At 33.5% G+C, this 16,124-nt stretch overlaps 2 pseudogenes; both read right to left on the reverse strand.

The window, feature by feature from the left end:
- Positions 1 to 1,579: 1,579 nt before the first annotated feature.
- Positions 1,580 to 14,825, reverse strand: LOC121172704 (GPI transamidase component PIG-T-like; annotated as a pseudogene).
- Positions 9,882 to 10,558, reverse strand: LOC100787791 (GPI transamidase component PIG-T-like; annotated as a pseudogene).
- Positions 14,826 to 16,124: the final 1,299 nt, after the last annotated feature.

Consider the following 16,124-nt stretch of genomic DNA (forward strand, 5'->3'; position numbering starts at 1 on the left):
ATAAAAGGTTTATTATTTGCCTTTGGGACGTAGAGTTATATCTAAGGACTACAACAACCTTGTATTCCATTTGACATACAATGACATAATACATAATAAAGATTAATAATTAATTGAAGAAAAAAAATCAAGAAATCTGACTTTCATTTTTTTAAAATTGTAACTCAATTTTTTTATATCAAAACTAAAGAATTTTATTTTATTTTAAAAAATAAGTAGTTATATTGATTAATTAAAAAATTAATTAACAATTTGATAGATAGATAATCAAAATATAAAAGTTCAAATCCTAAATTGTATTTTATTGTTTTTTAATCTTTTTTTCCATAGCTTTCCTCTTATACAACTTATTATTAGCGTTGCACTTCTTATACTTTTACGAACTAAATTTTACATTTTCATCTTTTAGGGACACATTTATTAGCGGATCGAGAAGATGAAAAGGCAAAAAAATATTATAATAAATATACCTTTATATTGACAATCCACGTTGATAATCGTTTCTATAACAAATTTGTCCATTCGTGTCACCTAAGCGATTTTATTAACGGTGACAGACGAAAGTTAACGGCAAGATATATTTGTCGCACTTTTTACACTTTCAAAAAATAAATTTTATATTTTCATCTTTCAATGACGTATTTGTCAGCGAATTACATATTGAGGGACAAAAATAATTATTTATCTTATAAAAAAAAGCATTCAGGGCCATCATATCATACCTCACATCTAGCTGACATCAAGAATACAATTTATATTGTAGTTTTCATTAGGCTCATGAAAGCATTCTATCCAGATTTAAAACCTTGCAATAAAGATTTAAACATGAAGCTGGATTTAGGGTCATTAAGGCTAAAATCAATATATCTCAATGATGAATAAAAAATTCCTCTCATACGGAAAGCTTCATTTTTCCATTTTAAGGGCCAGGGTCATCTTATAGACCCTAATTTTCAAATGATGTATAAAGAATCCATCACATAGGGACAAATGCACTTATTCATTTCATGGTCAGGGACAACCTTATAGGGTTTATATACCCTGTAATGAGAAAAGTGTGGTTACCGCAATTTGGTAATTCCATCTGGGGTGCATAACTGAATTTTTACACTGATTTTCATTCATATAAAAAATGCATTCAGGGCCATCATATCATACCTACCATCTAGGTGATATCAATAATACAGTTTATATTGTAGTTTTCATTAGGTCATGAAAGCATTGAATCCAGATTTTAAATCGCAATAAAAATTTAAACATAAGCTTGATTTAGGGTCATTAAGGCCAAAATAAATATATCTCAATGATGAATAAAGAATCTGTCTCATACGGACAACTGCACTTTTCCATTTTTAAGGCCAGGATCATGTTATAGGACCTGTACACTTCAAATGAATAAAGGATCCATCATAGAGGCAACTGTACTTTTTCGATTTCAGGGTCAACCTTAAAGAGTTTATATACCTTAAAACATGCCTTTTGATTTGAAGTCATGCAACAAAGATTTAAACATGCAGCTTGGTTTTAGGGTCATTGTTGTATACCAAAATTTTGCAGATGATGAATATATAATTTCATCTCAAAGAGGCAACCACATTTTTTCAATTTAAGGGACAAGATCATTCTTGCATACCGAAATTTTGCAGATGATGAATATATAATTTCATCTCATAGAGACAAACAAACGATCCCATTTCAGGGACAGGGCCTTTTTTGTATACCAAAATTTTGCAAATGATTATAAAATTTCATCTCGTAGAGGCGCCCACACTTTTTCGATTTCACGTGGCAGTGTACCATATCTTAAACTGCCCAAAGCTGATAGAAATGCCAATTCAGGAGCAGAATAAGTGGTAGAAGACTCCAGGAAGTTGACTGAAGCACAAGAGACCTGATAGTGAATGGCTTAAGTTTTTCCAAGAAGTGCCAACCTAATGTAGAGGGACATCAAAAACTGCCCACAATTCAACTCCTGGAGGCTTTGCATTGCTGCATGATATTGAATCAAATCCACCTCATCTATCATAGTTCCATCGACCTTGTGTAAAAGATAACTCCATTGCTTTAATATGATACTTCTGAACCTGTCCATTAAACACTAATCCACATGTTACTTAGTATATTCAGGAAAAAAAATTATAAGCAATCAGAATGCAACAAAATTATATACCGTTGCTGCTTCAATCCAGAGCAAAAGCACAAAATCGTAAGAATAAAGTGTAAGCAATGAAAACCAAGACTATAACTATAGAAATAGTGAAACCCAGAATGCCCATACGTATTCGATGTCACAAAAAGGACTTCCTTACAAACTTTATTGTGGGTAAAAGGCTTTTGTTCTTGTTGTGAATAATAATAGTAATATATAAGATGTTAGAACCACAAATAATTTCCTTCCACGACATATTTTTATTTGGGATAAAATGCAATAGAAGAAAATATCCCTGACAAAAACCCGAATGGCATACATAAAAAAATGAAAAACACAGAAGTAAAACATCAATGTTTCGTTTAACTTCCATAGAACTATCAAAAATGGAATTTTCCTAGGATTTTTTTTTTTAAATAAATATCAAACATGGGAAACTAAGTTTATCAACCTATGATTCCTGGGGAAAATAAATATTTATCCTCTACCAAATGTCTTCTAAGGCTAAAGAAAGTTGGAGCTAATCATAATTAATATCCAAGTATAACTCATGTATAAATTGTAATAACGAGTGGAAAAATCTGATGCCTAAAAGTGTCTGCAAGTAAAGGTTTCTCTATAAGTGCGACTTGAAATGCAAAAGCTGTAGTGAACTAGTAGGAAAGTTCTGAGAGTTAGAACAGTTGAATTATGTTTTAAGAGCCACCATCACATCAAATTCCATACAGTAATACAACAATTATGATCATAAAACTGTAAGATACTTGGTACATTCGTAAGTCACAATAAACAAAGTTTTCACAAATCCCATAGTTCTGGAAATTGCCATCATTCAAGATTCAAGGAAGGAGTCTTTAAGGTAGTCTACATCAAATTCAAAGAATTCACTTTCAAGAACCACTATTCATGATTTTGACAATAAAAGTGCAAGGTCACAAGTACAATTTATTTTGAAGTTCCAGCAAACTAAGTATATCAAATGCAATGTCTCATACCTTTGTCACATCTAATTATTCAAGTAATAACAAGAGAATCAACCCAAATCCGCAATTTGGTAATTTCATCTGGGGTGCATAACAACTGAATTTTTACACTGATTTTCATTCATATAAAAAATACATTCAGGGCCATCATATCATACCTACCATCCAGGTGACATCAATAATACAATTTATATTGTAGTTTTCATTAGGGTCATGAAAGCATTCTATCCAGATTTTAAATTGCAATAAAGATTTAAACATGAAGCTTGATTTAGGGTCATAGGCCAAAATTAATATATCTCAATGATGAATAATGAATCTATCTCATACGGAAAGCTGCACTTTTTCATTTTTAGAGCCAGGTTCATCTTATATATTTAGGGCCAGGGTCATCTTATAGGGTCTGTACACTTCAGATGAATAAATAATCTATCAAAGAGGCAAGGCAACTGTACTTTTTCGATTTCAGAATCAGGGTCAACCTTAAAGGGTTTATATACCTTTAAACATGCCTCTTGATTTAAGTCCTGCAACAAAGATTTAAACATGCAGCTTGGTTTAGGGTCATTGAGGCTAAAAATTAACATCTCTTTTTAAAACAAAGAATCCATCTCCATGGGACAACTACACTTTTCCAAATTCAAGGTCAGGGTCATCATTATATACCCTAATTTTTAAGTCAATAAAGAATCCATCTCATAAAGGCAATAAAAAAATTTCTGTTTAGACGGTTAGAGTCAACCTTATAGATACTCCAATTTTTTAGATGAATTAGGCTCATAATGGCAACCGCACTTTTCTGTTTTCAGGGTCAACCTTATAGGATTTATATACCCTAATTTTGCTCATTATGAACAAAGAATTCATCTTAGGATTTATATATTATGCAAATGAATGGAAAACAATTCATCTCATAGAGGCAACCACACTTTTCTATTACAAGGTTAGGGTCAACCTTAAAGGGTTTATATACCCAGATTTTGCAGATAATGAATGAAGAATCCAACTCAGAAGCAACCACAGTTTTTTCAATTTCAGGGTTTAGGCCATTCTTATATACCAAAAATTTGCAGATGATGAATAAAGAATTCATCTCATAGAGGCAACCACACTTTTCTCATTACAGGGCCAGGGTCAACCTTATAGAGGGTTCGAATACCCCAATTTTGCAAATGATGAATAAAGAAATCATCTGAGACAATCACACTTTTTTTACTTCAAGGTTAGGTTCATTCTTGTATACCAAAATTTTGCAAATGATGCACATAAAATTTCATCTTATAGAGGCAACCACACTTTTCCGATTTCAGGGAATGGGCCATTCTTGTATACCGAAATTTTTCAAATAATGAATATAGAATTTGATCTCATAGAGGCAACCACACTTTTCTGAATTCAGGGACAAGGTCATTCTTATATACTGAAAATTTACAGATAAAGAATATAGAATTTCATCTAATAGAAGCAACCACACTTTTTCGATTTCAGGGTCAGGGTCATTCATGTATACCGAAATTTTATAGATGATGAATATAGAATTTCATCTCATTGAGGCAATCGTACTTTTCCAATTTCAAGGATAGGGTCATTTTTGTATACCGAAATTTTGCAAATGATGAATATAGAATTTCATCTCATAGAGGCAAGCAACCACACTTTTCCGATTTCAGGGACAGGGTCATTCTTATATACCAAAATTTTTGCAGATGATGAATATAGAATTTCATTTCATAGAGGCAACCACACCTTTTCCATTTCAGGGTCAGGGTCATTCTTGTATACTGAAATTTTGCAGATGATGAAATAAAATTTCATCTCATAGAGGCAACCATATTTTTCCGATTTCAGGGACATGATCTTCTTGCATATCGAAATTTTGCAAATGATGAATATAAAATTTCATCTCATAGAGTAATCACATTTTTCCGATTTCAGGGACAGGATCATTCTTGCATATCGGAATTTTGCAGATGATGAGTATAGAATTTCAACTCATAGAGCCAACCACGCTTTCTGATTTCAAGGACCGGGCCATTCTTGTATACCAAAATTTTGCAAATGATTATAGAGGCAACCACACTTTTCCGATTTCAGGGATAGAGCCATTCTTATATACCGAAATTTTGCAGATGATAAATATGGAATTCCATCTCATAGAGGCAACCACACTTTTTCGATTTCAGGGTCAAGGTCAAGGACATTCTTGTATACCGAAATTTACCAGATGATGAATATAGAATTTCATCTCATAGAGGCAACCACATATTTCTGATTTCAAGGACAAGATCATTCTTGCATACCGAAATTTTGCAGATGATGAATATAGAATTTCATCTCATAGAGGCAACCACACTTTCTGATTTCAGGGACATGACCATTCTTGTATACCAAAATTTTGCAAATGATTATAGAATTTCATCTCGTAGAGGCAATCACACTTTTTTGATTTCATGGGCAAGGTCATTTTAATATATTGAAATTTCGCAAATGAAGAATATAAAATTTCATCTCATAGCAGCAACCACATTTTCCGATTTCAAGGACAGATCATTGTTGTATATTGAAATTTTGAAGATGATGAATATAGAATTTCAATTGCCATAAGAACTGATAAATATAATATGAATCAAATTCATCAATCAAATTGATCTATTTAACATGCAACCTTTATTCGCAATTGATGCAAATGGCCTCAATGATTCTTTAAAAACTACAATTCTCTATAAGTGACTATATTGAAAAAAAATATAAAAAACTTCGTACCCCATTGCCCAGAGGCTCTTCGCTATGCGAAGGTATGGAGGAGGGATGTTGTACGCAGCCTTACCCTTGCATATGCAAAGAGGCTGTTTCCGGATTCGAACCCATGACCAACAAGTCACCAAGGCACAACTTTACCGCTGCACCAGGGCACAACATATGAAAAAAAATATACGAAGATAAAAATAGATAAACAAAACATTATATACTTAAAATAATATTCAATTAATTAAACTTTTAAAAAATCAAATCAAGAATAATTGTTCCTTACAAATATTATTGTGTATAGCTAAATTAAGAGTGCATAACATTATCACTTCTTAAAATGTGAACTGAGCAACCAAATTGAGTAGAAATTTATGAATAAAAACAATTTTTACCAGTATTTCACTGCAGAGATTAGAATGCTCAACTAGAGGTGTTCCATATTCCAACTGTATAGATGGGGTATCTTTAAACCTGCTGGAAAAAAAAGGCACAATATCCACAGGAGAAGTTGTATGATTGTATCCTGTGCCAGATGTATGTGAAATGCAAGAATTGAAGGAAAGGTTGTTTCTTCACCTAGCACATAACATGTTGGCATAGAGAAGAGGGGGCAGAGACAGGATGCTTGCTGAAGAAGTTGAAAAGGAAAAAAAATTGAGAAACTTGAGAGAAAAAAGGAAAGAGGAAAAATATAAAGAAAAGATGAAGGAAGAAATGTGCTAGTGGAGATTCAAAACTGTCTCCAAAAGCCTCCATAATTAAAGATATATGATTTTGGCTTCCCGTTAAGTTAGTAAAATGAAAATAAAAAACAGAAAACATAAGTGATACAAAGACTTCTAACACAAACCAGCAAATGTCGTATGTTAAAAGGACCTGGACATTTACATGCTAATAAGAAAGGTTTTATATTAGAATGCTCTAAAACTTATTTCTACAAATTACTCATAGTTTACTCCTAAGTCCCAACTCCCTTGAATTTATGCCATTACTTCACAAAACCCCCCCTTTATTTTGAAAACTTGCATAAATTTTCCCAAACAGAGCTTGTTACAGGAAGTTTGTACAAAATAAAGAAAATCCAAGGAAACTGAGAGTATTTTAAATATCAAACTATAAACTAGTAGACAGGAAAAACTGTATACTTGTACAAAATAAAGAAAATTCAAGGAAAGCTAGAGAATAAGCATACTTTGTATTCTAGTAGTCGAAGGACTGAGCAAGTGCTTGATTTTAGAAGGCCAAATAGGCTTACGTACTCACACTTTCAGTCATTGGATATTCAGCTTCTATGATAGTAATCTCCTCTTAACTAAATCAACTCTTCACAGTGTTGTGCTACCATCCTGAAAAAAAGTTTTAAACCATGCATACATAAATTATAAAGCTAATATCATGAACCCACTATAAAAAGTGGAATAAGAATACCAAGATGATATATTAACAGAAAGTAAAGGCACATTGGGCAGTGGAAGGTTTGTATTGTACATGAAAATACATGCAATTAGACTATAGTACAAGTAAAACTACTTAGTTGGAAGATATCATTGTGAATAGTATTGCCATGTAACGGCAAATTCCTGCAACCAGTAGTACTCTAAGAATCAATTTTGGACTAACAAAGGACGATGACGAGGGATAGGGCAGACTTGATTCCAACGGTCTGCCTCTAAGCTTGGCAGATATAGTTTAGATAGCACTCAGTGAAGGAACACTGCTTTGTTTGCATCTACAGGTAGAAAAACACAAGACGTTAGCAGCTGAATAAGAATAATTAAACAAAAGAATGAGAGGGAAGGCAGTGGCTAAAATGCATAACACTAGGCATGTAAACAATTAAAATTTATGATATAAAAGTACATGTTACTCTTAAAGATCAAAATTTAGATTAAATCCTCCACACCAGACTTAAATCTATATATGATGGATACCCATTAGTGAGGTAAGTTGGTTTAGCAAATAAGGCATGTTGCCTATTAATCTTGTCATTTGTGAGAGAATTGGGGCCTATGGGCATTGGGAAGTCCAAACACTCAAAGTTCTACAAGTTTAAATCTCTTATCCTCTCTAATAAGATACGATGTTTCTATTAATATACTTTAGCAACACAAAGACATTCATATATGAGGACCACCATAACACAAAAAAATCATGTAGACTATTTAGTTTGCTAATGAATTTTTCATGTCTAGTTTGTGATAAGTGCATTCGATCATTAATTTCAGTGAAGGTATTAGGCAACAATCTGGAAAGCTAATGCAGAGAGAGAACAAAGTGAATGCTTTCTTTTTTATGGCTATTAAGGTAAGAATCCTTTGTTAATTACAAAAGCGCCATGCTTGGGGATTACTCATTGTTGTACGAAATTGAATTACTTCATTACTTGTGTCCCAGGATGCAAACACTACAACAGCTAAGGTTTACCTTTGTTTTTCAAAAGTCTTTCCTCTTCTCCGGAGAACATTTAGCAAACAAAGCAAAAAAATGTGCATGTAATTGTGATGACATTGTATGGCATACTGAAATCAGGAGTCATCAAGGGTACAAGTAAAAGTTCTGTGTAAGAGAGAACAAGACTCTTTTCCTGCATTACAAATCCAGATAGTTAGAGGCATGACTAAGGAATACTATATGTATACGTGTTATAAGCAGAAAGAGTGGAGATTCAAATAACCTGTAACTTAGACAACAGTGGTGACTTGCTTCGAGATTTATCAGAAAATTGCAAACCAGCATGGAAGTCAGGAAAGCTTATTATTGCTGATGGAATGTCAAATCCTTGATTAACATCTGGAGGGTATTCATCAATGTGTAAGAAGCCCTATGCAGACAAACAAAAGCAGGTCAAAATCCAATTTGATATGAAAAACAAACCAATTTCCTATTCATCCATCCTAAAATAATATAAAGTGAGCATATCACATAAGGTTTCCGATACCACATTACTATCAACTTTTTATGCCATGGTGACATGTACTTAACTGTATGTTATAAATGGGTCAACAAGGCCCATATGAGCATAGCAGCCTAAAAGAGGAAGGGTTAAACAGGCTTATATTTTACTGTCCTGGCCAATTTAAGGGAAGCCCATGAGCTAAATGGGCAGTTCACCTTTACTCAAGCAGGGCCAGAGTTTGGCCTGGCTCACTCACTTCCATCACTACTTTAAAAAGTTATAAATATAAATCAAATTGATATTTCATATGATTCCTCCTACTTTCACATGATATCAACACCAATCCTACTTTCATATAATACAATAAGTTACTTATTAAGATTTCTGAGGTTGTTTACCAACATTAACTTACACAGTTCAATGCCAACAAAAAAAAGTGAGGCAAACATTGAGAGGAAAAAGAACTACTAAAGTACAAATGGAAAGTAAAAATTTGATCAAACCTTATCAAACACTATACTCAATATAGCTGACTTCATTTCACAAGGAAATTGAAGAACCATCTCCATCACCTCGGGTGATACTTTGTCTTCGGAAGGTGAAACACGCATTCTCTCAACAAAATCTGTGAGTGCTTGAGGCCTTTCATCAACTACTAATTGCAAAGTATGATAATATACCTTAACATACCAAGGCACAATTTGGAGAACATTAGCTTGCAACTTACACCTCTCTTTAACATATTATTGATTGCAACAAGTCCCTGGATCGATTTCAAGGATATTGCAATAGCACCCCTTTCATTCCCACTTCCCATCGAAAATCTACTGGCATATAAAGGTGCATGTGGGCTAGACCAAACAATTGGATGCTTCCTTGTTAGGCCTAAATCAAATTGTTCAGTCTCCGTGTATTCTTTGATTGGATATTCATACAGAATTGAGGAGCTCGTTTCCATTTCTGCATGCACCCTTTTGGGAGTAACAGATAATTCAAAGCCAGCATTCCTTCTAAAATCCTTAGGACCTGTGTCATTAGCAGCAAATTTAGCAGTATTCTTCTAGAGATTATCAAGTTGAGAGACTAGATCTCTCTCAGCATGAAGTTAAACATTACTCAACTTGGCAAGAACAGATCTTCCACTGATTTTTCTTCCAAATAGAGAACTCAGGGACCAGCTTGGTTGTATTGTATCTTTGTTTCACTGACATGGTTCACACCTGCTTTCTGTTCATTAGGCTGGAGTACAACTGTAACTGTTTGTTCTAGATTAATTCCTAATCTTGACCCATTTGAATGATCTGTGGACATTGTCAAGTGCAACCTCTGAGAGTGGTAAAAGCTTCTGTAAATAGATGGTCTCTCCAATAAGGAAGAGAGTCCAGATTTATCTCAACAAGGAAGGAGTTTCAACCAAGGGGTAAGATTCTCAGTGCACACAGCTTCACGTGGTAGTGTACCATATCTTAAACAGCCCAAAGCTGATTGAAATGCCAATTCAGGAGCAGAATAAGTGGTAGAAGACTCCACGAAGTTGATTGAAGCACAAAAGAGACCTGATAGTGAATGGCTAAAATTTTTCCAAGAAGCGCCAACCTAATGTACAGGGACATCAAGAACTGCCCACAATTCAACACCTGGAGGCTTTGCATTGCAGCTTGATATTGAATCAAATCCACCCCATCTATCATAGTTCCATCGACCTTGTGTAAAAGATAACTCCATTGCTTTAATATGATACTTCTGAACCTGTCCATTAAATAATGAATATAGAATTCCATCTCATAGAGGCAAGCAACCACACTTTTCAGATTTCAGGGACAGGGTCATTCTTATATACCGAAAATTTTGCAAATGATGAATATAAAATTTCATCTCATTAAGGCAACCACACTTTTTCAATTTCAGGGTCAGGGTCATTCTTGTATACTGAAATTTTGAAGATGATGAATATAGAATTTCATCTCATAGAGGCAATCACATTTTTCCGAATTCAGGGACAGGATCATTCTTGCATATCGAAATTTTGCAAATGATGAATATAGAATTTCATCTCATAGAGGTAATCACATTTTTTCGATTCCAGGGACAAGATCATTCTTGCATATCGAAATTTTGCAGACGATGAATATAGAATTTCATCTCATAGAGGCAACCACACTTTCCGATTTCAGGGACAGGGTCAATCTTGTATACCAAAATTTTGCAAATGATTATAGAATTTCATCTCGTAGAGGCACCCACACTTTTTCGATTTCACGTGGCAGTGTACCATATCTTAAACAGCCCAAAGCTGATTGAAATGACAATTCAAGAGCAGAATAAGTGGTAGAAGATTCCAGGAAGTTGATTGAAGCACAAAAGAGACCTGATAGTCAATGGCTTAAATTTTTCCAAGAAGCGCCAACCTAATGTACAGGGACATCAAGAACTGCCCACAATTCAACACCTCTTTTTTAAAAATTAACATCTATTTTTTAAACAAAGAATCCATCTCCAAGGGACAACTACACTTTTCCAAATTCAAGGTCAGGGTCATCATTATATACCCTAATTTTTAAGTCAATAAAGAATCCATCTCATAAAGGCAATAAAAATTTTTCTGTTTAGAGGGTCAGAGTCAACCTTATAGATACTCCAATTTTTCAGATGAATTAGGCTCATAATGGCAACCGCACTTTTCTGTTTCAGGGTCAACCTTATAGGATTTATATACCCTAAATTTGCTCATTATGAATAAAGAATTCATCTTAGGATTTATATATTCTTCAAATGAATGGATAAACAATTCATCTCATAGAGGCAACCACACTTTTCTATTACATGGTTAGGGTCAACCTTAAAGGGTTTATATACCCAGATTTTGCAGATAATGAATGAAGAATCCAACTCAGAAGCAACCACAGTTTTTTCAATTTCAGGGTTTAGGTCATTCTTATATACCAAAAATTTGCAAATGATGAATAAAGAATTCATCTCATAGAGGCAACCACACTTTTCTCATTACAGGGCCAGGGTCAACCTTATAGAAGGTTCGAATACCCTAATTTTGCAAATGATGAATAAAGAAATCATCTGAGACAATCACACTTTTTTGACTTCAAGGTTAGGGTCATTCTTGTATACCAAAATTTTGCAAATGATGCATATAAAATGTCATCTCATTGAGGCAACCACACTTTTCCGATTTCAGGGATAGGGCCATTCTTGTATAAGGAAATTTCGCAAATAATGAATATAGAATTCCATCTCATAGAGGCAAGCAACCACACTTTTCAGATTTCAGGGACAGGGACATTATATACCGAAAATTTTGCAAATGATGAATATAAAATTTCATCTCATTATGGCAACCACACTTTTTCAATTTCAGGGTCAGGGTCATTCTTGTATACTGAAATTTTGAAGATGATGAATATAGAATTTCATCTCATAGAGGCAATCACATTTTTCCGAATTCAGGGACAGGATCATTCTTGCATATCGAAATTTTGCAAATGATGAATATAGAATTTCATCTCATAGAGGTAATCACATTTTTTCGATTCCAGGGACAAGATCATTCTTGCATATCAAAATTTTGCAGACGATGAATATAGAATTTCATCTCATAGAGGCAACCACACTTTCCGATTTCAGGGACAGGGTCAATCTTGCATACCAAAATTTTGCAAATGATTATAGAATTTCATCTCGTAGCGGCACCCACACTTTTTCGATTTCACGTGGCAGTGTACCATATCTTAAACTGCCCAAAGCTGATTGAAATGCCAATTCAAGAGCAGAATAAGTGGTAGAAGATTCCAGGAAGTTGTTTGAAGCACAAAAGAGACCTGATAGTCAGTGGCTTAAATTTTTCCAAGAAGCGCCAACCTAATGTACAGGGACATCAAGAACTGCCCACAATTCAACACCTCTTTTTTAAAAATTAACATCTCTTTTTTAAACAAAGAATCCATCTCCAAGGGACAACTACACTTTTCCAAATTCAAGGTCAGGGTCATCATTATATACCCTAATTTTTAAGTCAATAAAGAATCCATCTCATAAAGGCAATAAAAATTTTTCTGTTTAGAGGGTCAGAGTCAACCTTATAGATACTCCAATTTTTCAGATGAATTAGGCTCATAATGGCAACCGCACTTTTCTGTTTCAGGGTCAACCTTATAGGATTTATATACCCTAAATTTGCTCATTATGAATAAAGAATTCATCTTAGGATTTATATATTCTTCAAATGAATGGATAAACAATTCATCTCATAGAGGCAACCACACTTTTCTATTACATGGTTAGGGTCAACCTTAAAGGGTTTATATACCCAGATTTTGCAGATAATGAATGAAGAATCCAACTCAGAAGCAACCACAGTTTTTTCAATTTCAGGGTTTAGGTCATTCTTATATACCAAAAATTTGCAAATGATGAATAAAGAATTCATCTCATAGAGGCAACCACACTTTTCTCATTACAGGGCCAGGGTCAACCTTATAGAAGGTTCGAATACCCTAATTTTGCAAATGATGAATAAAGAAATCATCTGAGACAATCACACTTTTTTGACTTCAAGGTTAGGGTCATTCTTGTATACCAAAATTTTGCAAATGATGCATATAAAATGTCATCTCATTGAGGCAACCACACTTTTCCGATTTCAGGGATAGGGCCATTCTTGTATAAGGAAATTTCGCAAATAATGAATATAGAATTCCATCTCATAGAGGCAAGCAACCACACTTTTCAGATTTCAGGGACAGGGTCATTCTTATATACCGAAAATTTTGCAAATGATGAATATAAAATTTCATCTCATTAAGGCAACCACACTTTTTCAATTTCAGGGTCAAGGTCATTCTTGTATACTGAAATTTTGAAGATGATGAATATAGAATTTCATCTCATAGAGGCAATCACATTTTTCCGATTTCAGGGACAGGATCATTCTTGCATATCGAATTTTTTTGCAAATGATGAATATAGAATTTCATCTCATAGAGGTAATCACATTTTTTCGATTCCAGGGACAAGATCATTCTTGCATATCGAAATTTTGCAGACGATGAATATAGAATTTCATCTCATAGAGGCAACCACACTTTCCGATTTCAGGGACAGGGTCAATCTTGTATACCAAAATTTTGCAAATGATTATAGAATTTCATCTCGTAGAGGCACCCACACTTTTTCGATTTCACGTGGCAGTGTACCATATCTTAAACAGCCCAAAGCTGATTGAAATGCCAATTCAAGAGCAGAATAAGTGGTAGAAGATTCCAGGAAGTTGATTGAAGCACAAAAGAGACCTTATAGTGAATGGCTTAAATTTTTCCAAGAAGCGCCAACCTAATGTACAAGGACATCAAGAACTGCCCACAATTCAACACCTGGAGGCTTTGCATTGCAGAATAAGTGGTAGAAGATTCCAGGAAGTTGATTGAAGCACAAAAGAGACCTTATAGTGAATGGCTTAAATTTTTCCAAGAAGCGCCAACCTAATGTACAAGGACATCAAGAACTGCCCACAATTCAACACCTGGAGGCTTTGCATTGCAGAATAAGTGGTAGAAGATTCCAGGAAGTTGATTGAAGCACAAAAGAGACCTGATAGTGAATGGCTTAAATTTTCCAAGAAGTGCCAACCTAATGTACAGGGACATCAAGAACTGCCCACAATTCAACACTTGGAGGCTTTGCATTGCGGCTTGATATTGGAATCAAATCCACCCCATCTTTCATAGTTCCATCGACCTTGTATAAAAGCTGCTGTGGAAACGATATGGGAATTAATCACAAAGACGACGATTGAACGTGTTTGACTTCAAATTTGAAAACGTCTACAGTGAAAAACAGATAGAGAGGGTTAATCGTTAAAAGAAACTAAACTAGGGTTTGATTCTTGAAACTTGAATTCTGAATAGTTGCTTTTGAACCACAGGAAATAGAGAAGTACAGACAGAGAAAGTAGAGCTTACAAATAGAGAAAGTGCGTGGAAGGAAATAGAGAAGTACTGAACAACTAAAGTAGTTGCTTTTATTGTATCATTTCTCCTTCTCCCTTATGCTCTGTTTGGTAGAGTGGGAAACTTTCTTAAAATAAGTAGTAAAATTCTAGTACCTAGCAAAATCACTTTGAAAATAATTATAAAGAATACTCTCGAGTGACATGCCTTGTTTCTACAATTTAATGGGCAGGACCTTGGCAAGTCTTGAGTAATAAATCTTCCATACCCGTGCATGTTATTGTGTGTACTACGTGTTAAAAAATATTTCTGTATATAATTATTTTCTTTGAAAATAAATAATAAAGTAAATATAAAAAAATAATAAAATATATGAGATATATTTGATCGTTAATATCATAACGAAACAATAAAAAAATCTACTTATATTTCAAAAGCAAAAATGCAAATGTCTTTTTTTTACTATTGAAATTAAATATTGGTTAAAATAAATATTTAAATCTCTAATAGATAATTTATATTTCATAAGATTTGTTAGAATGTTTAGCGTTATCTTCTATTTATGAAAATAAAATATACTAATTATTAAAAAAATTAACAGATATATTTTTTTCCTTTGACATAAATAGAAATATATACTAGTTGTAATATTTTTTATTTTTAAATTTACATAACAAAATCCATTGATAATCACGTACTTATATTTTTTTATTATTTATACCTACCATTGTATAAAGGGAATAACTATTTTGGTTTTTATTTTTGTTTAAAACTATTTTATCCCTTAGTAATTACATAAACATACTTAATTTATTCAATTATTTCTAAAAAATTGTTTAATAGATAAATAAACAAAATGTAACCGTATCTCTCCTAATTCAATCTTCCTTGTCCTTAAGTCTCGAACCATCTTCTTTTTCGTATTCCCACGTTGTTAAGAAAATATAATTATCTCTTGCTCTTCTATATATCATTCCTTTTTTTTCCATCAAGTTGTATCCATTCTTTCCCCAATGATTTCCTACGACTTCTTCAAAATCAATGACAAAGAAAAACAAAACAAGCATGGTCATAGCGAGGGCAATTGGGTTCTCAAGGTTAGAATTTTATTCCATGAATCTTCATTTTACATTGCTGCCATTTTTTCCTTATAGATCTTCATTAATTTTATCTAAAACTTCAAATTTTGTTAAAATCTCACTACTATTTGGACTCCAAAATTTTCTTATTCTCTTACCTTTTTTTTTCATGTAACCACGTATAGGCTCACCACACATTCTTCGTTTACAATCTTAGTGACTACAGTCTCTATGATTTTGGATTGATGAGTATCACAACTTGATCTTTCAATTAGAAATGGATTTTTTCCCACTTGTTTCAAAACATGG

This window comes from Glycine max, chromosome 13 (assembly GCF_000004515.6).
Source record: "Glycine max cultivar Williams 82 chromosome 13, Glycine_max_v4.0, whole genome shotgun sequence".
NCBI lineage: Eukaryota > Viridiplantae > Streptophyta > Magnoliopsida > Fabales > Fabaceae > Glycine > Glycine max.